The following is a 25694-nucleotide window of genomic DNA, read 5'->3' as shown; positions in this document are numbered from 1 at the left end:
CTGCTTCACTATGGTCTCAGCATGGCCTGCAGGGGAATCTTTGCTCCAGCACCTGGAGCACCTCCTGTCCCTCCTGCTGCACTTACTTGGATGTCTCCATGTTGTTTCCCTCACATGTTCTCACCTCCTCCTCTTCTCTGACTAGAAGGAAAAAAAACCTCTGCATACCCCAATCTGTTTTGATTTTCTTCTTAAATATATTATCACAGAGTCATTACCAACCCCTCTAACTGGCCCAGTTTTGGCCAGTTATGTCCATCTTCAGAGCCATCAGGGATTGGCTCTGCTGAGCATGGTGGAAGCTTCTAGCAGCTTCTCATGGAACCTTCCTCTGTGGCCCCTCTGCTGCCAAAAACCAGGCCATGCAAAACCAACACAGTATACTTCAAATTATTCATTGTTAAAGAATGATGAAGAAGAGACATATATATTGTTTGTGCACACAGATCTATTTTGAAATAGCTATGCCTCAGGAAAAGATATAAGGAAACTAAGTAACAGCGTAGTCAGTGTACAAAAAGAACAGGGGAAAAGTTTAAAAAATTAGGTTCTATTGAAAAAAGGAAAAAAATCCTCAATTTAAAACTATTTCACTTGACCTCTATTTGTGTTTGAAAAAAACACACCTAGGCCAAAACACCTAAGACTGAAGCACCTTGAAATGATCTGCCTCAACAATAATTAACATGTTTACTTATATGTTACAGTTACTCATGATTTCAATTTAAATAGATCCTACAATGGTCAGCGGAAAGAATAGATAAAAGGAAAAGTGTATAAACACATTCTAGTTAAAAAGATCATTTGAAAATTTTCTGTTCAAGGATTTCAAATACCTGTACCAGACAATAAATCTGACTGCAGTTAAATCTAGCTTTATTCTACCAATACTACTCTCTTCCTCACAACACCAATGTTATCTCTAATTCAATGAGAAACATATTTACAGGAGAAATTTTTATCGATCATAAAATATTCCTTAACAGCTCAGAGATAGTGGGCTTATAGATAACTCCATATAGACTTTTGCAGGTTAGTTGAGAAAGTATACACAGAAGATTTCCATAAACAATAACTCTGATATAGAAGATTTTCAAATAGAAAAGCCTCAGGGATCTATTCTTAGGCATCTTTTTTTTTAAATTCCTTTTTCTTTCATGTTTTGTTTATTAAGTTTTTAAGATAAAGGGACAAAAAAAGAAGGGCAGACACTAGAAGTTGCAAAATATATATAATTATTAGATCAATAAACAATTCAGCAATTCCTAGAGGACATTCAAATAACCTTCTCCAATAAAAAGTCTACACTACATGTGAAGTACAAATCTTAAGAGATAGTTAACATTCTAGACAAATACAAGCATATTGGTAATGTTGATTTAGCACTCTTAATTTTGTTCAAAATTACCTCCACATATCATAGACTCAAATAATAATAAAGAGAACAAAAGCAGCCCAGCACAAAGAAATGTACCTAAAAGGAACAGCAATAAATAAAATAAAAACTGGAAAACTGAATAGATAATAAATGAATAAGTAAGTAGAATAGCAATATTCCATCAGCCCCTCACTAAGCAAACACTGACTCTGAAATCTGATCTATAATATCATTTAATGCAAACAATATAGAAAAAATTTACTGCCAATCATCCTGTATTATCATGTCTGTGGTGTAGCATTGTGTTGAAATAAATCACATGTTATCTATATTTCAGGACCTTGTCACTTACTTGTTATTGTTTCTCCATATTTTTGGTAAAGAAGCAACATGTGGCAAAATAACTGAATTCATAACAAATTTGGCCTGATGCACCCTTGCACAACCTCAACTATTCAATTTTATTGGGATAACCTACTCAAAATTTTTGACTGAATTAAAAGAGCACTGTTACTGATAAGTATCAGTTAGATAAGTGCATGCGTTCCTTTCCCTGAAAAATGAATTTTTACCAAGTCTGTCCCATATGGCCTTCAATTATGTATTATGACATCTTTGATCTAGGTTATTGGAAGTATCAAATCAAACTTTAACAAGGTGTAAGGAAGGATAACCAGCAATGAGGTGATTCTAAAATGAAATTAATATTAAAAGGGATCTTTATTTCACCACCTTGACTACAGAAAAAGGAAACTATAAATGTTCTCTTTTTGTCATGGATCCAGTACTTGGGCACCATATAGTGCAGAGCAAAAAAAAAAAAACCAAAACTTTTGAGAGGGCAGATTACTCTGCAAAACATCCTGCTCACTTTCACCTGTGACAAAATTGTGTATTTAAATATCCTTATGGTGTCATCTGGGAAGTTGGAATCCTAAGACACAAATTGGTTTTGTAAATTTGTACCTATAAAACATACTTGGTACTACTGTAATCAGTTAATTATCCAATCTGGCAAGGCTATCATTTTTTTTTTTTTAATTTCTATTAGTTTGCCTGTATTGATTTCTAATTATATGATATATATAATAACCTTAATTTGATTTACTCTATCATTCCCAAAAGCCTAAATTTGAAAATTGGTTTTTTAGTTTCTACTAGCCAAAAAATCTCCCTAAGAATTCCAAGATTTATATCTAATCAAAATGTGAAAAATTCATAATGACTGCATATATTTTGCTACTTTTCTGAACTTGAGACATCTATATAAAACCTCCAAAGTAATCAAAGTAGTTCTGTGAATTTCCTTTTCTGCACAATAAAAAATATATTTTATTTAACATTTCTTATTCAATGTGAACTATAAATATATGTAAATTATTATAAAAGTAGGTTCCTTTTCCAAAACCCTGTGTGTCCTAGGCAAAACACAGACTATTTTTAAAATATAATTTAGAAACTGATGTGGAAAAAGTACACCTCCAAAACATGCAACATGATGTCTGTATTAATTGAAAGCTACATTTGTTTATTTAATATTAGTTCCTATGCAACTTGAGAATTTTTTCATGTTAAAAACATAAGACAGAATCAGAAAACACTGTCATGGCATTTTTATAATATGGCAAATATCTAAACATTTTAGTCAAAGTGAGGAGAAAAAAATAATTAAGGAATTTTGCCTTGCCAATGAGTCCAATAAAATTTTATTGTTGCCTCATAGCATTTAAACCAGAAAACCACCAATACATTAAGGAATCTGCAGGGCTAGAGTTGTGATTTCCAGCAAATTAGATGTTCTGACCTTGCCAGTGAGCTTTTTAAATGAGGTTGATCATAAGGTAGGTATCTACATCTCTAAAAGCAGGCTTGGGTTTTCTTTTTAGTCAATGGGAAATTAATTGATACAGACAATGGAATTTTTTAAATTAGTCATTTTATCTTTAAAAGGCTTTAAATTGATCAGATTTGTTAGAGACCTAAGTTATAGGCTTTTCAGACTACATAAAGGGACCAATAAAGGGAGCCAACTGCTCGTAGAAGCACTTGCTATTAAAAGAAAACAGTCCCACATATCAAGAATTATTTTGTACTACAACAATTCATTTTTTTCTAGTAACACCTTTCTATATGTTTGGACAAGGTCCTTGCAAAAAGACATAACAAATTTGCAATAATTTCCCATAACCCTGCGCAATTTTCATAGAAAATTTGTTTCTTCTTGTGGACCCACACTGGTGTTCTCATACTGCTTATCATTTTGATATAGACTCAAGATCATTCAATTATCTGGTTCTTTTCAACTCTCTTCTCAATGTTGGACAGTTTTTGTAGAAGTACACAAAAATTATAGGTTATAAGTAGGCAACCCATTTATACTTGTCAAAAAACATTATTATAGATGCTGCCTAAAGCTTCATAATAAAGATGGAAAAAATATTTAAATTACCCAAATAATCAAAGGAAGATGAGCCTTAGTTTTATGGCTATATATATGTACAGAATTAAAAACATATGTTTATTTTATGAGAAGTAAAGGTTGGATGCTTCTCACCAGCTTGACTTGCTCATTTAAATATTGACTTTTAAGAATGTAAATCAGTTTTCATCATTAAGAGTCTGCATAAATATGGTAGACAAAAATACATTTAAATTTTTAAAATTTTATTATGGGAGCTCTGCAAAATCTAATGAAACAGTCACAAAGGATGAGAACATATACAAAAAATTTACTTAGAGTTCAGTTACTTTATTAACAGGTCTGAAAATTGTTCTATGATCTTACAGAAAAATTATTTATTATTTCATTATTTGTTCTATTTCATAAGGACATAAATGTGATGGTAAAAACCCCTCAACAGTATGTTTATAAAAACCTGTTGTTGAGCTTCAGATAAAAGATATGGCAGTAAGTCGAGAAGAGAGTTCTTATGAATGCTTTAATTGTTTGGGGCCATAGGAAATGAAATCACATTAAAAAAACCAAAAAAAAACCCCTCAATTTTACTCACTTTTGTTCTTTGATCCACTGATTAACATTTGCAACCACTAACTCACTTTCCTGATGGAGGTGACTGTTGTCAGTTCGTGCTGCTTCCAGAGACTGGCACAAAGTTTCCAGCTGTGGATGCAGAGACATCAAAGCGTATGATGGACTCCCTAGAACACACTCTATCTGGAATACTAATAATAGTCTGCACTACTTGTAAAGAATCAAGTCATTTTTCTCCACTCCTTCAAATAATCAGGGTTTCCTTGTACATGCTATTAATTGATTCAATATGCTAGAAGGAATGTCTGAACTTTTCCCACGCCTTACATTTACCCGTTTATTATAATATACACTGGTCTACCTCCAGAGGTTGTTTTAATTGAAATCAGATTTATTTTATAAAAATGGAACCATTATAACTTACTATGTTTCAGTTTAAATGTTTTATTCTTTCCATTTTTTGTTTTATTTTTGCTCTGTATTTCTTTAAGATTAGCTCTTTGGTCATGGATCATTGAATTTAGAATAGAAAGAATGTTACAGGGATGGAGTTATTTTGGTACAGGCAATATATATAAAAAAATAGGGAATGCTGAAAGACTGAAAACTTAAAACTTGGAAGTTGAATGTCAGACTTTCAACTTGATGTCTCCAAATGGAATCAAATACAAGCCAATGGTGTTGAAAATCTGTTAACGTCTGATAGATAGTCAAGGCCTAGGTTTGATGGTTTCTAAACAACCTCATTTGGGTACAGTTCCTCAGTTTACATCACAAAAAAGGCATCATAAGAAGAATTATGCCAACATACTCTAAATAGGTCAAAACCTGATTTTTTCAATAGTCTCTTTCTCACCTTGCTGCTAGAAACACTACTAGTGCTGGCTCACAATAATTAATAATTATGCAGAAAATAATTTCTAGAAAAGTAAATATACTTTCAAAGACTGTAATCATAACAAAATTCGGAGTGGAGAAACCTTTTGTTCAACAAACAATAACTAGAGCTTACATGAAGAAACAAGTGAGAACAGAATATATTGGTCTTGAATGCATTGGCCATAATAGATTTAGAAACCACTACTTGGCCTCTACATATAAACAAGAAATCTACATATAAAACCATATGCATATTTTTAAGAAATATATATATATATATATATATATATATATATATATTCATGTTTTTCCAATGAGAACATAGATTTAAAATGAACATCTCCTTCAATAACATTTTACCATTGTTAAACTGAAAAAAAATTAACATCAAAATTAATGTGCTTTTCACTGCTGTTCAACATAGTTTCATATCAATAACATTTAAAACTTCTGAGTGTAATAAACCTTCAAATATTATGCATAAAAGCCTCTTCCAGTATTAATATGCATAATATAAAATGGAAGAGACTATATATATCTAATTAAAATCAAATCAAAATAATATCCACTTATTCTTGTGAGAGCAATCTGTTATGCATGTTAATGTTATACAATAGATTCCACTAATACAGTAAAATCAATTTACTTTTTTTTAAAGACCTTCAAAACATTATCATGAATTATTAAGCTACACACCATTTATATCTTGTTGCTTTTGTAATTATGTAAAATTAGAAAAGAAGGTTTAGTGATTGACACGTTATGATTTCCTGATGTACTGACAAAGCATACAAAATATGTCAAACAGATGTTGACAAAAACAAGTTGGTCTGTAAGGTTTTAGACAGGTTACAAATATGAGTGGTTTATATATTTATGGAAATATACATGTCTATATGTTTAAATGAGAGTAATTTGAAACAGAAAACCATATACTTCTATACATGTAATATCAAAAATGTTGGAAAGAAATTTCATATTTCAAGTGTTCTGTATTTAAAAAAATGAGACAAATACAACTGATGTGGATACACAGTGAAACTCAGTACGAATAAAACGAAAGTTTTCATAATTTTATCATTTTTATTTAGACTTTTGAAAGATAATCTTTGGCAGTATGGTCCTTTTTCTTTGCTTTTGAAAAGTTGTGAGCAAGTTGTAGTCTTCATAAAAATGAAAATTCAGTAAATGCAATTTAGGTAGATAAGCCATGACCCTACAAGAAAGAGAGAGCACATCCTCCTAGCATTTCTCATACTTTCAATCATTACTGTGTGCCTTCCCATCTAGATTGACATCTCTACAGAAAAGGCAAAGGAATATGTAAATTTGTAGTAATTTTGGACCAAGCCACATTATGCAGGAAGAAATTATAGTTGCCATCAATTTTTCCCTGTCTCCAATAATCTTTGCTGAATCATTGCTTGGAGTGTGTGGAATACCACCAGGCTTCTTAGAGATTGATGTTAGCAATGAATAAATGGTTAAGGGGAAGTCTGAGCACTATGTGCTTTAGGTATAAATTTATCACCTCCATCATGTGAGCAGAGGAATACTGGCTACAGGGAATGGGGCAGAGCTGAGCAGGCAGCAAACGGGGCTCTACAAGACTACTTCTTTTCATGGGAAACCTATGTTAGATGGTGACTTGTAACACTTGGGACAGAAACTTTTTTGTTAGTTCTACAGCCCGCTCCCTCCTGAAGTTGTGTGCACTCTGTGCCAGCCACATGCTGGTAAGTACCATGGCACGCTCATCAGTTTGACCATGCCATTGCCCAGGCTGGTTTCCATGAAAAATGAGGTCTAGTGATTGAGAACAAAGGAACAGTTGTCTACTGAGCATTGTTTCAATACAGAAAGGATCACATCTTAGCCCTGGAGTATGCCAAGATGTTCTAACATACATATAAAAAATTATGTTTTCAAAAAAATATTGAACATAATTTTAAGAGATTAGATATGCAAACATGCTTAAGTAGAAAGCTGGGATTCAGCCATTAAAGTCACCCCCACTTGTGTCCTAAGAAATAATTTGAACCCAGCTCCACATAAGTGGTTCCTTTGCTAACCCAGCATGCTGTGAATAAATTAAATTAATAAGATAAGCAAATGTGAGGCACAGTTTTAGTAGGAAGCTGCTTTTACTGGATCAAGGGCTTTTCGTTGCACCATGTAATTCTAATTCATTACATTTTCCAAATATTGTCAACAGTTTGAAATGTTGTTTTCTGCTACCAGAAAATATGCAACGTTGTCCATAGTGAATTTTACCACAAATTAAGGCTCTTTTCTTCTCCTAAGGAAAGGCTACCAAAGTTGTAGAGTAGATAATCACTGATTGATGTGAGTGGACCTGTGTAATACAAAACAATGAGCCTAAGAGCTCCTAAGAGCTTTTAGGAAATACCACTACTAAAAGTTTTCTTGGGAACAAAATTAAAAATATAGCCAAGTTTCATGACGTTAAGTTACTGATGATTTTACATGACACAGTCCATCTAAACATGCTGAAAAGGTAATGAAGTGTAACTTCAGTGCAAAAGCGATGTACTTAGGTTGTGCCAAATTAATAGATTTTGCTGAATCTCTCTCTAGAGCTGAGAAGAGAGTCAGTTACTTTCAGTGTGACAGGTGAGTACAGAGATATGATGGGAGCATAGTCAATTTATTCAATATACCTCCTAATTGGTTTTGTGTCCTAACCTCCCTTTTATGTTTTCTCTGGAAAAAATACTGTAAAAAGGTCATAGTATGACTGCAGAAACAAGTTACAATGTGTTTTTTGGCAGAAGTTTCAGTCTTCTCTCACCTCTCTCCCTCAAATCTTTTATTCTTTTTAGAATTTTTTAAAATTATTATCTCATCTTTAACTATGATGATGAGGTTACACTTGTAACACCATATATTATGACTGGGGACTGGTTATGGAAGATCATGACTTTATGAATAGAAGACATAGTAGTTTAATGGAGAAGAAATACATGGACATTGCAATACTTTGGTGGACAATATACATATATTTAGGAAAAAGAATGACCAAGGTTTAAGACTTTGAATATAACAGGAAAAAATGACCCAGGCTTAAAACTTTGAATACAATTGAAGTAAACATATTACACATTATTAATTCAATAAATAAGTTTCTCATTCTAGACTCTGCCATAACATCAGTCAATTGCCAATCTTCCCAGTAAGGAAGTGTAAGTCTCAGGCTGTCTGTCTGCTTAGGCAAAAGTTATTACTTTGTTTGCATGTAAGATTTTAATTCCTGGACAAGGAAAAACACAAACAAAACAAACATTTTTTTCTGGTGCAAGATATTTATATCATGAAGATGATACATTGAGTGATTTGTCAGTAATCCTCATATGATATTTTCTCTCATTTAAAGAAATAATAGCTTCTTTGCAGTTATAACTTAAATCTGAGAAAGATGTCACATTAATGGAACAAAAAATCTTACGCAACAAAGCATATATTAATACAAAGAACTACAGAAATATGTTTATATTTTGATTTACAATTATTTTAAACCCATACTTATGCATGTTTTCTACACTGAAAAGCACTATTTAATGTTTCCAAATACAGCTTTCTTTTGCTTTGTTTAGACCCTTATTACTTCTGAAGTAAATTGAACCAAGATACATGATGACTAGATATAGTAAGAAAGGTCTTGATCCTGGGCCTATAATACCTTAAATGCACGCTTGAGAATTTAACTTATACGATGCTGGTCGAAGTTTATTGTTGTTCCGTTTTTGTGGTTTAGATTTTGCAGAGACAGCTTTGGAGCATTCTAGTAATTTCTGTGTTTTCTCCTGTTGTTGAGAGGGTTATATGAATCTTTATTATTCAGGTATCCAAAGAACAAGAGATTACATCAGCAATCATTTTACTAGGAAACATATCCTACAAAGACACTAAAATTTGTAAAGAAATCTTCCCATGTCACTTCACCATAGTTGTGGAGCATTTTGTCATCTAAGGTATGGAATTTCTATGACAGCATATTAGAGAATATGTTAGGTAAATAGACACAAAAATAGGAAAAGCATCCTTAGATATATAGCCATTAGTATGTCTCTCTTAAATTCCTGGTTAGCAGTATACTAAATGGGCTGAAAACTTCACATTTAACCAGAATTTCCCCTTATATAATCAGTGAAAGCACAGGAGATTTAGGGAGGCTTTAAAATTGTAGAATTATGGAAGGAGATAGGTGTCAATGAAGAATGGATATCAACTCCCTCTTTTGCCTTGTCCATATTGGCCATGTTAGAAGTACGTACAAGTTAAACTAAGTTTGCAGATTATTTTTTCCCTTCACGGCGTTTTTTCAAAAAGACAAGATTTCTGAAAGACAATCTATAATTTTGTGGGTATCCATTTTTATCTGCTATTAAATATTTCCATATTCCTACTGTTTATAATTCAAGTTTTATTTTGTTTTGTCAAGTTAAGAATCCAAAATTACAAGGCAATTAAAAAAAATGCAAAAGAAATTTGTAGAAACACTACAGGTGTTGCTTACAGGATGAGCAAATTTATAATCAGTTCAAGAAATACTTTATAGGAAATGAAAAAGAAAAACAACAAAAAACCACTTACTTAAAGTTTGGAAAATGGCATAATTTAATAAGGAAATTTGACTCATTTAATTACTTTAAATCAGAAGTAGCGCATTACTCATGTTGCATAATGTAATTGTGGAATTAGTAATTTATTACTTACTGAAGTGATATTTAAAAAAAAATCCACCTTAATTTAGATTTATCATTATAAAGAGAGTGTAATAGAGAGGACAAGAATGAAATATTTTCTTTAGTCCCTTTCTTCTGGATGTTGCATTTTCAACAGAGGCAGATGGGACAACTGTGTGGTGGGACACGTGTCTGACCCGATCACACAACTTCCCCATTCTGACAGCTTCTTCAGTCTCGTGTCACTGATGGCAAGACATAGTGATAGCAATTTCTTGTCAGCCTGAATTTTTGCAGATGTCCGTCACTGTTAAGTATGGGCCAGCATCAGGAGCATTGGAATCTTTGACATGATAGCTAGATTACAGCCTCTGCTGGATTACCAGGTGAGACAGGCTCTCTTACACGTCACATTCTGCAGGAGTCTGTCTAAATGTCCCAAGATACTTGCATTCATCCTATTTGGTTCTAACTGCTTATCTGATAAAATACATTTTTTAGTGATTTTTTTGCTCTGTTTTATGCACGTAGACCGACAGGACTGTGTAACTTCATAATTTAACTTTCTTGAAGTTTATGTCTGGGGATTCTTTAATCTGCTTCCTTGATCATAGGATACAACAGAAACGCAGTTTTGTGATCCTGATCTGCTCTCGCATTGTGACTTGTTTCTCTTTATTGACTAGATGGATAAGCACAGATACCTAAGTTCCTGCAGGTGAACCATTTAATGGTGGCTGAATAAGTTTATTAAAAGCATATTTGTTAAACTCAGGTGTCTAAGATAGCAAATACAGAAATAAAGTAGCATGACTCCTGACTTGCTATCTACCTTCAGATGTACCATCAATAGCAGGTCACAGTGTGATCAGCTGCCTCAGCAATTGATTAAATCAAATTGAGCAACTCATGATTTCTGTTAATTATTGCAAGGGCAAATAGCATTTAACTGCATACCTTAAAATCACAATAAACTTTTCTTCCATCTCTTCACTAGAATAGGAAAAACAAGCAGTTTGTGGCAGAGCTGATACGACTAACAATTGCAACACCCTTCTAAACCTTCTCTTATATGTTTAAGGCATTAAACACAATCTTTCTACTGCCCACCCTTATTTGCTCTGGGGATGAAAGTCGTAAATGGTATTCAATGCCCTATTAGTTTATCAGCAACCACTCTAATTCTTTTTTCTTTTTTGACCTATGGTAAAGAAAAGTGACAGACAGTATATTGAAGTATATTTCTGAAACCAGAATGTAATCAAGAGGGTTCAGTGGCTTGTATTTTAAGCACCTTATGACAATGTAATGTAATAAATTTTAGAGCTTTCAAATTTTGAAACCAAATATTAGATATGCATCCATTTTTAAATAGGCTGAATTTTCATTAATAGCTTAAAATAAAAGTTCTCTACCATGAAGGCACAGAAACATACAAATGTTTTCCACTTAAATCCTGGAAATACCTATCCAAATTTAGCAAGTTTTCTTGAAGGAGGAAGCTTATGGGCAAAAAAAGGAGGGGGAAATAAGGATGGGGGGCTTTTCTTTGAACTCCTAGTTCAGCTAATTTCAGGTTTTTTTAGAAAGAAGAAAGACATGATGTTTCCTGCAGAAATATAAAGATGCAAATAATGTGGAGAAAGACCAAATACTTTTTTTTTTTTTTATGGGTAAAGGCAGCCACAATGGGCTCTGAGAAGTTTGGGAAAGGGACTATTATGTTGCTTATGCAAACCTATATTGTATGATTTCCCCTTCAACAGTGGAGTTTTTCTTTGCTGCTGTGCTTTGGGGAATAAAGATGAAAAGCTAGTAACAATTTGGCTGCATGTCTTTAATAAAATCCAGGTTTTCCTTTGAGGTCACTAAAAGAAGCACAATTTCTAATTCATGTTTTAACAAATCCATAATGCATCAGTAGACTCACCTTCTTGCCTAAGAGAATACCACAGAAAAATCATGCTGTGGGTGCAAAAAAAGAAGTGCACATCACTTTGAATAAGTAGTTGAATAGGAAAACTAGTTCTTAAAAACTTCTGGTTCCTGTTTCCTGAACTATCTGCATGTTTATATTACTCATTCATTGGGAAGAAGAAAAAAAACCAACAAAAATTGTTTGGGGACTAGGGATTAGACTTGAAGTCTCCCTGCTTCCTTTTGGCTTGATTCCTTTTTAGTCTTAGAAGTCTTGTATTTTTGGCAGCACAGTGAGCTGGCTTCAGGAGAAGAGATGGCAGGTTTGCCCATCCGAGCTCCACAAGGCTTTGTATGGGCACAGCATGTCATGACATGACATGGAAAAGATCTGGGACTCATCCATCTTTCCCATTACCCTTAGGTATGACTAGAATAAGAGTCCATGCACTTTACTACTGTAGTTTATATAGGACTTGAAGCTTCTGTGTATGTTCTGCTTGCTGAATTCAGTTTAGTGCCAGTTTGTTGTGATTAGGTCTGATGAAAATGCAAACTCGTGCTAGCAGGACACTCCCGTTTGCAGGAAACTTTGTATTCCAGTTGCAGGCAACTTGTGTTATTTGCTTAGGTGGCATCTCAAATTACAGGCTGCATTCAACTCTTAGTTTTAAGCACCATATTCTTAAATGAAAATGTTTTACATCCTTTTGATTTCATTCTATTTAAAACAAATGTAACATATTTAAGGATTAAGCATAATTGAAGCGAAGTCCATGCCGTGTAGTAAAGGTTAAAAGGCTTTACATTCACATGGGAACTAAAGTGACCAAAATGCTGTTTTCTTTAGTGCATTTTTTAGTAATGTCTTTCAGATAAGAGTGGAATGGATAATGTATATATTCTTTAACAAATAACTAACAATACAAGAAGTAAATATAATTGGTTCAATAAAAGCATGGTAGATGACTATGGTGGCAGACAATTAACATGCTTCTGAAGTAGAAAATTAGTGTTTCTGCTGAGATAATTTCCTCTTGACTGGACTTCAAACATTTCATAAACTGTGTGACTGGTAAAAGTTTTACATTTATTTCCCAACATTTAAATAAGAGAAATAAGTTTAGGGGAAACTACTCTATATTTTAATTTTTCAAATCTGTGTTACCTTCACTGAAGATCTGGATTACTGTATGTCAATCCATAAAAGAAAAAATATGCCCTTCAGTTTACTGATTGCTGTTCTCAAATATATACATGTGGCAGTGTGCAAACTGTTAAACACACAAGTTGGAAACAAATATATTTAAAATGTCAAAAGAGTTTATATGGACAAATGTCATCTGCTTAAAAACCCCAATAAATAATTTGATATTTTACTAAATATTTATTCAAAATTATGACTCCTGGGTGAATCTGTTGCAGTGGATTTATTGAAGTCAATGTCTAAAAATACATAGACAATGTGGATTCTGTGTTTGCATGGCTATTAAATTTCCAGAGTGGGTCAGATTAAACTAAACACTATCTACCACAGCTGCCTTAACATGTCTTCTCAGCCAGTATTGACACTGATATAGGCTGTCACCGCAGCCTTAGAGGTTTAGGTCAATATAATGGCCATTCTTATTGGAACATGTTTAGCCATCCTAACTAGCTCAAAGTATGGTGGGATCCATTTCAACTGCATGTACCACTACAGAAGGCTCTCCAAAGAAATCTGAAAGGCTTTTCACCTAAAAGATTTTATAAGTAGAATTTCAAATGGAGGAATCACAATGTCTTTGCTTAATAAGAAGGGAAAAAAGGTAAGCTGGAAACGCATAGCAAAAATGGCAAATCTTTATAAATAAGCTTTTCTTGGAATCAGAATCACAAAATGTTTTGGGTTAGAAGGGACTTTGGAGATTATCTGTTTTCAACCCCCTGCTATGGGCAAGAACACCTTCCACTGGCTTCTCAGAATTCCATCCAACCTGGCCATAAACACCAGCAGGGATGGGTCATCCACACCTTTTTTGGGCAGCCTGTTCCAGTGCCTCAACATCCTCACAGTGAAGAGCTTTTTCCTAATATCTAATCTAAAACTTCTCTCTCTTAATTTGAATCCATTCATTCCCCCTTGTTCTGTCACTACATGCTCCTGTAAAAAGTCCCTCTCATCTTTCTTGTAGGCTCCCTTCAGGTATTGCAAGGCCACAATTAGGTCACCAAAGCCTTCTATACTCTGGATTTGTTTATGCTACACTTACAGATGAAAATAAAATTTTCCATATTCACATTGTGAGTCCTTGAATACTCAATACGTGTATTTGCTTTATGCATGCAACATTTAGTGCTCTCAAAAATACATTTACTATTCTATCTTCCTACTATTTTTTCTCTGTATCACCTGTGGTTTAAAGGTGCAATTTACTTCTATGTTAAAACAAATAAAAGCTGCTGAAAAAACTCTGCAAGAGAAAAACTCACTCAGATAAGTTTCTAAAACATAAATGCCATGAATCATAAAATATTTAAAGGTGTAAAAGTATTCAATTGTAACAATTTAAATAAACCCATAAACATACAATACTGAATCTCTGTTGATTCAAACTGTTACTTACGTAGTATCAATAGCTGTAAAAGTGACACATGACATCTGCTGCTTCTTGATTTTCTTTCCCATGATATTTACTCCAGTTTCTAATGCAGGGGGAAAAGAGGGAGAAAAATCTTTTAAAGCACAATTTTTTCTGTCTAAGTGAGACTATGAATTTAAAATTCAGAGAGAAACAATAGGCAGTAGATAGTTACCCTTCACCTTCACTAAAATACTTTGCTAACCTCAGTATATTTACTGTAAAGTAGTACTGCATTAACAGATTAAGTTTCTTAACCCCTTTTAAAGTCTCTTTTTTCGTTAAAGGTTACTAACGCAATATTTGTGATTACAAACCTATTTAGAGATTTCAATATATTTGAAACTATATTTCCAGGCCTTTTTCTTGGAAAAAGTATGTAAAAAGAGGACTCTGTATAAAATTTATTAAAATAAACCTTACTGCAATTTTTCATTATTTAGTTATGAAAGTAGAAGTTTCATCAGCTATTACACAATAGTCATAAAAGGCCTTTATGGTTATCACATTAATGTTCATAGCAGGACTGGATAGCAAGTAGTGATGACTAAATGTACTGGAATAAAGTTTATAATGGAAATTCCTGAATTGCCCCATCTCCATTCCAAAAAAAATTGCAATCACCCACTTTTATGCATCTATATGTATATATAGAGAGATCATTCATTTGATGTCCTTTCAGATTTTTGCTGGATATAGAAATATCTTCAACATATTATGAACTTTATTTTTTATGGAAAACCAATCTGGCTCTGGTGTCTTTAGTGAGCAGCTTCCTGTAAATTACAGAACCACAGAAAGGATCAGGCTGGAAGGGACCACAGGACGTCATGTGCTCCAACTTCCCTGCTCAGCCAGGGTCTTCTTAGAACATATAAGACAGGACTCTGCACAGATCCAGACAGTTCTTGCATGTCTCCAGTGAGGCAGACTCCACAACCTCTCTAGGCAAGCTGTTCCAGTGTGAAGTTGCTTGCACAGTGAAGAACTTCTTCCTGATATTCGGGTGGAATTTAGCTGACTGAATTACAACCATAATCTGAGCAATGACTCATTGAAAGTTAAAAAAATGGGCAAGAAACATCTATGAATATCAAGAAAAATAGTTTTCCAGTGTTAAGAAACAGTAATCTATGTGATAATAGGAGGAAAATCTGGCCTTAGCTGACCTGTACCTCAAATTGTGTTGATGCCAAAAAAGCCCAATATGGCAGAAGGGTAGAATATTTTTACCATGTTTTAAGCAGAAAAAGGACTTTCTTTGGCAGAGAAGATTAAGGAAGAAAACAGAGCAGGTGAGCATGGGACAGTTACTCTTTCAGCAGGGAAACATCTTTCTATAATTGACTTTAAGAACCTCATTGACCAGTTGGCTAGCAGCAGCTCCAGCTGAAGATGAATGAAAGGAAGAAAATTTGACTCCATTCTGTCTTTCCCGTAGTGATGCAGCAGAATAATATGGCTACTATGATGTTGCTACATACAAGATATTTGGAAACCTATTGTAACATAGCTTTATAGCAATACCCTATAAAACTTGATTTTCTTACTGTCAAAAATCTGCATTGGGAATTCTGCAGCATATAAATGATTTACAATGTTTTATTTTGTACACTAGATATATTCATCAAAGTGACTTTGACCTGAAAAAATGCAACCAGTCATCCTATGCATAAGGGACACAGAAAATATCAGATTGTTTTGTATTAAAAGGAAAATTACTTTCAAATCAGAGATACTTTTAAATAACTCTCTAGTTTGTCTTTTTAGGAGATACAACTAAGTATCATTTATATGGTAGTCCCATTATTGTAGATGCAGTATGAAAAAAATAACAAGTACTCTAAATATAGTAGTAATGTGGTAATGTAACATGATTTACCTGCAGGAGATGCTGAAAAATTGTCAATGGTAACCAATCCAATGAAGGAAAAATGAATTTTTCTCACTAGATGCAATGGATACCTAAATAAATCAAAGCCACTATCAAAAAACTATTAATTTTTTCAGGATATGTATTCTGCAGAGAAAGAATTTTGATTTAATGTGATTGGAAAACACATAGCACCTTGTGGCTGCTTTTATAACAAGTATGAAGAAATAGAATCTATCTGAGTTCTTACATGAATATTTCACTTATAAACTTCTCCTGATTCAGAAAGGGAAAGAAAAACAAAGAAAAGAAAACAGTGGTAGTACAAGAAAATGTGAATCATGTGCCAGTGTTCTTAATTTCATTATACAACTACCACTTGATAAATAATTTGAAGCAGCAGTCCTTTTTTTGTAAACTATTTTGTTGTCTATAATGAACACAAAAAATTCTACCAGAGAACAGGTAGAATTATTAACAATAAATATGTCAGTTTTAAACATGTGGGAAAACTGATAATCTACTTGAGGGTATACTTCTGATCATCTATCTGTTATTTATTAAAAAAACCATATACCACATAATTATTAGGAGCTTGACACATAGAAATTGCTGACAATATGCTACATCCTTTTTTTAAAATAATTTGCCATAGTGACCCTTGATGTCCCATATTTAAAGCAAAAAAAGAAAAAAAAGAAAACTAGTAACAAATGACAAATGAATGTGTGACAGTTCTGGAGGATGGTAACTGACATGGAAAAAACTGAATTCTTGAAAGAGATGTGTCAGAAATCTTGGCAGAAAAAGGTAAGGCTGATGCTTCCTCTGTATAAAGAAGCAGTCTGACTAGTGTCTCATTGGCCTCTGTAGCAAGTCATGCTTACTTCTTAAAAATTGCCTCTGTCCTTTTAAATGTATTATATTCAATGTCAAGTGGTTTTGTGTCTTTTTCAATTAGATTTAAAAAAAAACCTTTTCTTGCATGTAGTTCCTTCTAAAGGGTGTATTTGTGCATGTCACCTCATTATCTACATTTTGAAAAACAAATTGAAATATCCACCACTATGTTTTCTGCAGTCCTTGAATTATTTTTTCACCTCATTCTCAAACCCTTCTCAGTTTTGACATCAATCTTTCTGATATATTTTATGACAACAAAATCAGTGCCTCCTTTTACAGAAGTCCTCTTCTTATGCGTCCAAAATGTAATGTACTCCATCAGTAATCTGTCACTTTACTCTGTCACTATGAGGTTGCATTAGGTGTTGACATTGAGTTACTTGCCCACATATAATGACTAGATTTTTCTCCAAATTACTGCTTTTCAGGACACAGTCACCTGCTTTTAGATATAGCAGATAGCACTACTTTATTTTATTTACAGTGACTATATATTTACTTTCAAATCATTAATAAAGCAAGTGGCCAAATTTGTATCCTTTCAAATCCTAGCTGGATTTCATGATCTCATCAGAGATCAGATGCTTTCAGACCTAACATTTATACCCATTTACATATGTTCTTAGTGCTCATTTTCTTTTAGTCAGAGTATCATTGTTGCATTTCCAGTGTGCAACAGTTGTCAGGAAAAATTTTTGTCAAATCTTTTAAATATTAAATCTTCACAAATCAAAAATCTAATTATTTTATTTAACCTAAAAAGTATTTTTTCTTACAAACACACTCTTTACTTATAAAAGAGTATAAGTGTATAGTACAGGTATCCATGTATAAATGTTACTGAAATTCTTCTAATATTACAAACTTGCTACCCAATTCAGTCTGCCAGTTTTGAATATTGGAGCAAAATAAATATTGTTCTTTGTTCACAGGTTTTACATCAGGAATCCTGGATTTCAGAACACCCCAGACATCAAGAACTCGGAGAGGTCTCCCAGCTCTTTTGCTACTCTAATGCAAATTATCCAAGGCAGCTGATTTAAAGGTTTATCTCAAGCAGATCTTATTGATAGGACAGAGAACAAGTCATTATCCTCATGTGCCATAAGCCATCATATTCATTATTACACAAATAAATATTTAATACTTTTACTTTTCTCTCTTTTATTAGTGGTGTTGCCATCTTAATCTGTTACATGTAGTGGAATGATTCAAAAATGCTTTAGGAATAATCCTGAGTTGCTGGCCATTGATTCTTTACAGCTACTTTCAAAATAGTTGAAAAAGTAATTAGAGCTAGAAACACACAGTTGAGTATGTTAAGAACACAAAATAATGTTGTTGTTAATCAACTGATTAGTATCATTTCTCAAAACCAGACACTTATTAAATAACAGAGAAACTTGACATGAGTTTCACAATCTTCTAAAATAACTCTGATAAGCTCCCAGCCAAAAGTTATCAAGAAAACTAGTGGTTACAGATGACGGGATGGTTTACAGGTCTGATTCTATACAATAACTGGGATATAAAAGATGGAAAATATATTGAACTTTCAACAAGGAATATAAAATATATTGAACTTTCCAACTTTAGTAGGATGTTCAAGAATTTACAACAGAAATGTTATCAAATGTACTATGTATTAGTACATCAGAAAAAAGGCTATGTGAGACGACGCAGATTGTGAGACAAGATCTGGCAACATCTGAAAACATCTAGCCAGGGGAATGGTGAAAAAGGTGGCTAAAAGTCATTGTAGGCAAATGTTTTTGACTTGTTTTTAATTCTGAAGTTCTAAATAAATTATAACCTTTCAAATAAAGAAATTTATTTTATTCTGAACAATGAATATATTTATCTATTTTTAGCAGGAGCTTGCATTCAAGGCATCATATGAATGATCAGCTCTTCAATGGGTGTTAAGTAGTAAATTTCAGCTAAGTTCACCAGACCTACACTGATTTATAACACTTTAGAACCCATTTCAAAGTAGTATTTAGAAAAAAATGTAAATGAAAGACTATTGATAAAATCAATGGTATTTATCTTATTTAATCTTGCTCATGTCATCTTTAAAGTACACACTTTACAAGTTAAAAAAAGGACTAAATAAGATAAGCAGGATGATTAGAAACATTAAAAAAATTAGGGAATTAAGTGCAAATCAAAGTATTCTTAAATTTTAAAAAGATAAAAATTAAAGGCAATATACAATAAATGTTTAAAGAATATTTGCCCTAATAGAAATATATATTAAATTAAAATTTTAAAGGGACAGATCCATTTACTTACAGTGATGTGTGGACTTTATCCTGTAGATTCTAAACAGTAGAATTTGATGCCTCCAGTGTAAAATTGACCTATATATAATATAAAAGTCAAATAAATTCTCTCTCTCAAATATGTCATAGCAATTAAAGATACGCTTAAGTTATTTTATTATTAAAAATGTTATCTCACCATATTATTTAGAAGAGAATAAATAAATTATAAAAATGTTGTTTATTTTTTTACTTTAATCCAAGATGCGCAAATGGGGATAGGTCTATAATATGAAGATATCTGTTCATTGTATGCTTCTGTGTGCTCAAAAGGTTGTACTATAGATTCACCATCAAATATTTTTTACAAAAATTTTACTGCCTAATTAGTAGTACATTATGATTTTTTGCAAACCATGCCTTTAATTTTTTTCTTAATTATATGTATTGTATTGCCTTTTTCAGACCCACAAGTATGATGTTCATTAAACCAGTGCTGTTAGCATGGTTTAAGAATGTTGTGTGGTCCCTTGCATTATTAGAATTGTTTTGATGATTCTTTTATTTGTTTTAAAATGGAATTTTTATGGTTTTTTTAGGTAAAACCAGAATAGTTCTTAAATTATGGCAAAGTCCACAATTTATTCAAAAGCATAAAACAAAGCAGATGATAGTAAAATGGATAATTCCATGATAATACATTAAATAACTACATTTTAGAACAAATTTTAACGTGATTTTTTTTTTAAAGTTATATTGACTCTCAGGCTCACAATGTGAACACCAATAACAGCTTAATACATTTAGTGTGAGGGATATGAATTTTGTTTGTAGCAATTTCAAGAGGGTTAGCAAAATCTGAAAAAACATAGGTGTACTTTATGAAGACAAGAAATTTTCACGTTGTCAAATCAACATTTAATGAAATGTGCATTTGAATATTAAACAAAAAGAAGTACAAGTCCTATGGGTTGTAATAATTTACAGTCAGTGGCTGAACCCAAATATATTTAATAGTTGTGTGATAAGCTACTAAAAATGGGGTTTGCATAGGAACCAGTGACATAACTTTAAATACACTGATGTTAGCATGCATTACTGGAATACAGTTTCTTTCACTTTTCTTTGAGTAAAAAGAAACCTTTTTCTTCTGAGGCACATACTGTAGCACGTTAATTCAGCATTAATTATAGAACATGTCAAACTGTATTTCAGTCAAAGCTCCCTGTACGTCTCCAGAGCTTTCTTAATGACAGTAATTATAGGTCATAAAAAGAGTCGTCTAAAATTAACATTTCTCTCATGTCTTGATAGGAAAATGTAAATGGCTGCATAGTACAGATGTTTTGATTAGTAAAATTTACACTTCCTTTTTTGTTTCAATGCTTGTCAAACTTCACAGTGCTAAACCTAAGGTGTTGCATTTTTAATCTTTCTGAAGAGATAAAAGTGTATCTAAATTGACGATATGATTTCTTCACACTTTTAAGTTTAATTTACAGTTCTATGCAAAACCATTTCAGTAATTTATTGTAAGTAAATCTGCAATTTCTGTCTTAAGAAATACTAGTTTTGGCTGAAAGTATAGGACTAAACCAGTTAAAATTTTCATTATTTGAAAAAATTAACAAAATGCAAGTTGGAGGAAATGAAAAAAGAAAAATAAGTTTCAAGTACATAAAACATGGTGTTGGGCAGGAAGACAAGGAAGAATGTTAAAGCTGGCTTCTGTCTTCACTGAACTGTATTTTATTATACATTAAAAAAAAACCAACTGAAAACCCACATAAACCAGCATATTCTGAACTGCCAAAATTTACTTACCAGAAAATGAGAATAGAAACATTCTGGTTTAAACAATGTTAATATCATCAAACATCCAGGGAAATATAACAAATTAAAAGGGAATCACTTCAAAGCATAAAAGGCCTACACCTTAAGTAATAATAAATGTAATACTTGACATTAATCTCCCTAGAAAATAAAATTAGATAAACTTTTGCAAGGGCATTCAGAACAGACAATCCAGTTTATTAATAATTTCCTGTTTTCATATTAGAAGCTCATATTATCTGGTCACAGCCACAGTAGACCTCCACAGATATTTAATAAAGCTGCTGTTGGTAATCCTCTCTGATTACCTATAACCTTCCAGATGTAACACACACTGTGCTGCAGCTCCACCGAAGGACATCACACTGTCACCTGGTATGATGTTTGACAGCTTATTCTGCTACATCAAGCCAGCACAAAATTACTTTTTCCAAATCCATCCCTAGTTAATAACCAAAAGCAATAATGGTATTCAGCATGTGTAATACACTGAGAAGGCAAAATGAGGCAACAGAGAGAAAAAGATTGAAGAGTGACTATTATGAGGAAGAGATCAAAAACTGAATCTTGTAACATACAACAATGTTTCAATTATAACACCATGCAGAGAACTCTACCTATCACTCTACAAAAACCATCCTGCAATTCTAAGAAACACAAGAGAAAATTCCTATTGTGTTTACACAAGATGCATTTTTATTCTGGTTCAAACAGAGCAACATTTCAAAATTTTCTTTCTAAGATGAGCCCAAAAATGCTCCTAGAAGCAGATACTGACTTACTTTTAGTGGAAAAGTCTAGTTACTAGGAATATATTGCTTTGGTCTAGTTTTCATCAAAGCACACCCATTATGCTATGGAAAGATGAATAAAATACTGCACTTATAAAGATCAACATTGCTATAATCTCAATTTACAGGAATACTAAAAACTATTTAGGTAAAACCCAACAAAAAATTCCTATGAACAAAACACTTGAAAGAAAATATATGTGTTTAACTGTGCAGCTGCAAATTTGACAAACAGGAATTCTTCTAAGCACATACACAGCCAACTGACACACAAAGACATATAGGGTGCATAAATTAGAAGAATGAGGGAAAAATATCCACAATATCTTTTATACTACATAATGTATTGCAACTTATATTCCAAAGAGGAATCCTACAGCAACTTCTTTGTAAGCATTGCAATAGTAGGCATTTATTTCTTCTTAAAGAGAAAATAAAAGGAACAATCCTTATTAATTAAAATAATGAGATGATAGAAAAATCTTCCAAATCAGAATTATAATTAGTAACATGCAGATATTCCCCTCAACACATTTAATGAGACTGAAACTTTTATGAAAATAAAAATTTCTCTTATTTTTCTCTTCCATGCAGCACACTTATCATCTCATTTTCTCTTATCACATCTTGCACACCAACCAGATATTTCAAATTAAATGATCCTTTTACATAATTTTCAGCATTAAAAATGCCACTTTCCCCTTTTACTATACCAGTACTACTAAAGTATTTACTTTATTTGTGAACTAGTATCTCATCTGAATCTTATTCCTCTCCTTAAATCTCTGGGTGAACAATGATCATGACCAGATTCCTGAGGTTGTTGACCCTTTGGGTGAAAAGTAATAAAAAATAAAAGGACTCTCCTGATAACAAAGACCATATAAGGGATAAAATCTGGACTTGGATTTCATAACTTTTACATATAATTTTGCAAAATTGAAAATTGTTTGTCTTGTAAATAATAGTTATGATTTTACTTTTTTTTTTTTCTTAAATGTGATGAAGAATTCCTGTTTGTTCTTTAAGATGATGTAATAGGGCCAGCAATCCAGAACAACATCTTCCTTATTTTGCATGTGAGTCAATGGTTTATTTCTATTTTCACTATTAAAAGAGCTACATCAATTTGTAACTCAGGAGGCATCAGCTAAGGTAACACCTCTCTTAGCAGTGAATCTACATTCAGACCTTGGTGACTTTTTGAAAGGAAAGGTTGCTGCAGCCAAGGTTACCTCTATGCATTCCTTGCAAGTAACAAGTATCTGCATTTGGTTTGTTTCTCCATAAAATTTTCAAAATGCTGTCACATATGTACTATGACAAAAACGCATTCTAAAATTTTAATAGCATGTAAATTATTACCAATATGTTATCCTGTTTAATGCAAAGATTGGAGAGTACTGAAGATACTGAAGACAGATGACCAAATACAAATCAAAGAAATGGGGAGAGAAAAGTAATAAAGATCAGTTAGGACAAAGAGTTAACACAATGTCATCTGGACAGATCAGAAATACAGAAAATTAAACATGAATTTTTATTTAATGCAAACATTTGAAACAAAAATTACTTGAAACATACTCAGTGAGGGAAAGAATGTTGCTGTCTTAAGAGAGCCACAGGACTTCCCATGTGAAACCAGTAACCACTATGCTGACCACTGTGTCTCCTTGTTTTCTGCTAATTCCTCTCTTGTTAGTAATTCTTTTCTTTTTTGCCATCTTCTCTTAATTGTTTAGGCTTATATAGTCTGTGGGCTCTTGGCTGAAATCTCTATCTTGTTCTTGTGTTTCTCTGGCACCTGGCATGAATGTCAGAGCTGGTTTTCTACACAACTGTGACAATGCACCCAGTAAAAGTTAATTACTACACTGATCATAGCACTGAATTGGACAAGTATTTGTACTAGAACATAATTAACATCCTAGACAAAAGTTATAAAGGCACCATTCGTTTGGGATGCCCATAACAAGCCAGACATATTATAGAATAGAATCATAGTCTTTCTCTTTGTACCCAGTATAAAACCAATTTTTAAACCATCATTGGATTTTGTGTCACTCAAGAAAGAGAAGAGCTAAAATGCACACTCTTTTGTAGGTTTCTCATTGATAAAATTCTACCCAGAATCTAAAAACACTTTGGAAAACAGAAACTGTCCTAAAACTGTAGAGAAGATAGAGCAATACAGAAATAGAACTATAAATAAATATATAAATATTAAATATATTATGGCTTCCTCTTACATAAAATATATCATTACTTCCTCTTTGCTGAAATGAGGGGACTTGATAACAATCCCTGAATATCTTGGGAGTGTAAATTCAAGGCAGGAGAAGAATCACTCAGGATGATAAACAGGGATTTAAACAGCACTAATAGCATTAAAGTAAGAATGAAAAAGTTCAAAGTGCAAATCAGAGAATGTTTTCCATTGATATATTAACAAATAAAGTGTCATAAAAGTGTTGTAGAGAGCTTTTGTCTCTGGACTCTCAAAATTTCAGTAAAAGAGATAAATTTATTCCCATTTCATTTGTGAAAAAGTGAGCAAACTTTTCAGGTAAGGAAATTTTTATATTAAAGTCAAAATACACATACTTAAGCACCATCTGGAAAGTCAGTGCTCTGCAAAGTGTCCAAAGTACTGAAGGTCAATATAGACCACATCAGATTGGTCAGGCAAACTTCTCTGGCTGCAGCAGAGTTCTGCAAACAGATTATCTTCCTCAGGTCACACATGGAGACCCGCCACTTTCTAATTTGACCTCCTCTGCTTTGCTGTCAGATGTGCATGTATCATAACTCTCTAAAAGGATTTTGTCTAGACAATAAAAATAGTCTTGGTTATTTAATAATAGTGAAGTTTTCCTCCTTTAGGTAGAATGTGATCTTCTGAAGGGAAGGGAAAAAATTAAGAAAAGACAGATGAGTGGGATAGGAACAAAATGTTTTAACCTAGCACAAATGTCATGTGAGCGGCACATCCAAATCCAGCTTCAGTCTCTGAATAATCGCAACTGTCACCCCTAAACCAGATTTCCAAGTGCCACATCCAGATGCCACCTGAACACTTCCAGAGATAGTGGCTCTACCACTTCCCTGTGCAGCCCATTCATTCCAGTGCTTTGACAACCCTTTCAGTGAAAAACCCCAACTTTTTCAATATCTGGCACAAATTAAGATCATTCTTTCTCAACCTTTCACTTGAAATATGGAAGAAGAGATGAAGCCCCATCTCAGTACAGTTTTCTTCCAGGTAATTGTAGAGAGCAATGAGGTCTCCTCTAAGACTCTTTTTCTTCACACCAAATAGCCCCAGTGGCCTCAGCTGTTCCTCATAAGACTTGTGTTCCAGATTCTTCCCCAGCTTTATTGTGCTGCTCTGGACACCAGCACCTCAATGTTCTCCTTGAAATGAGGGGCCTGAAACTGAACACACTTCTAAAGTTGTGGCCTCACCAGTGCTGAGCACAGCAGGACAATGGTTTCACTAGCCCTGCTGATCATACCAGTCTTCTCAGTAGCCCAATG

General features: G+C 33.0%; 1 long non-coding RNA gene across 1 annotated transcript in view; it reads right to left on the bottom strand.

The window, feature by feature from the left end:
- Positions 1–1218: 1218 nt before the first annotated feature.
- The window catches only part of LOC105759036 (uncharacterized), a 66960-nt gene continuing 42484 nt past the window's right edge, over positions 1219–25694 (bottom strand). The window contains exons 9-12 of the long non-coding RNA XR_012054192.1: positions 19565–19632; positions 16376–16458; positions 14479–14557; positions 1219–9073 (exon numbers count right to left, since the gene is read on the bottom strand). This is a non-coding gene — a long non-coding RNA (uncharacterized lncRNA). The remainder of the gene's footprint in view (positions 9074–14478; positions 14558–16375; positions 16459–19564; positions 19633–25694) is intronic.

The sequence above is a fragment of the Taeniopygia guttata genome, chromosome 2 (assembly GCF_048771995.1).
Source record: "Taeniopygia guttata chromosome 2, bTaeGut7.mat, whole genome shotgun sequence".
Classification (NCBI taxonomy): Eukaryota; Metazoa; Chordata; class Aves; order Passeriformes; family Estrildidae; genus Taeniopygia; species Taeniopygia guttata.
The sequence above is the reverse complement of the archived record's forward strand: the minus strand, read 5'-3'. Positions and strand labels throughout refer to the sequence as shown.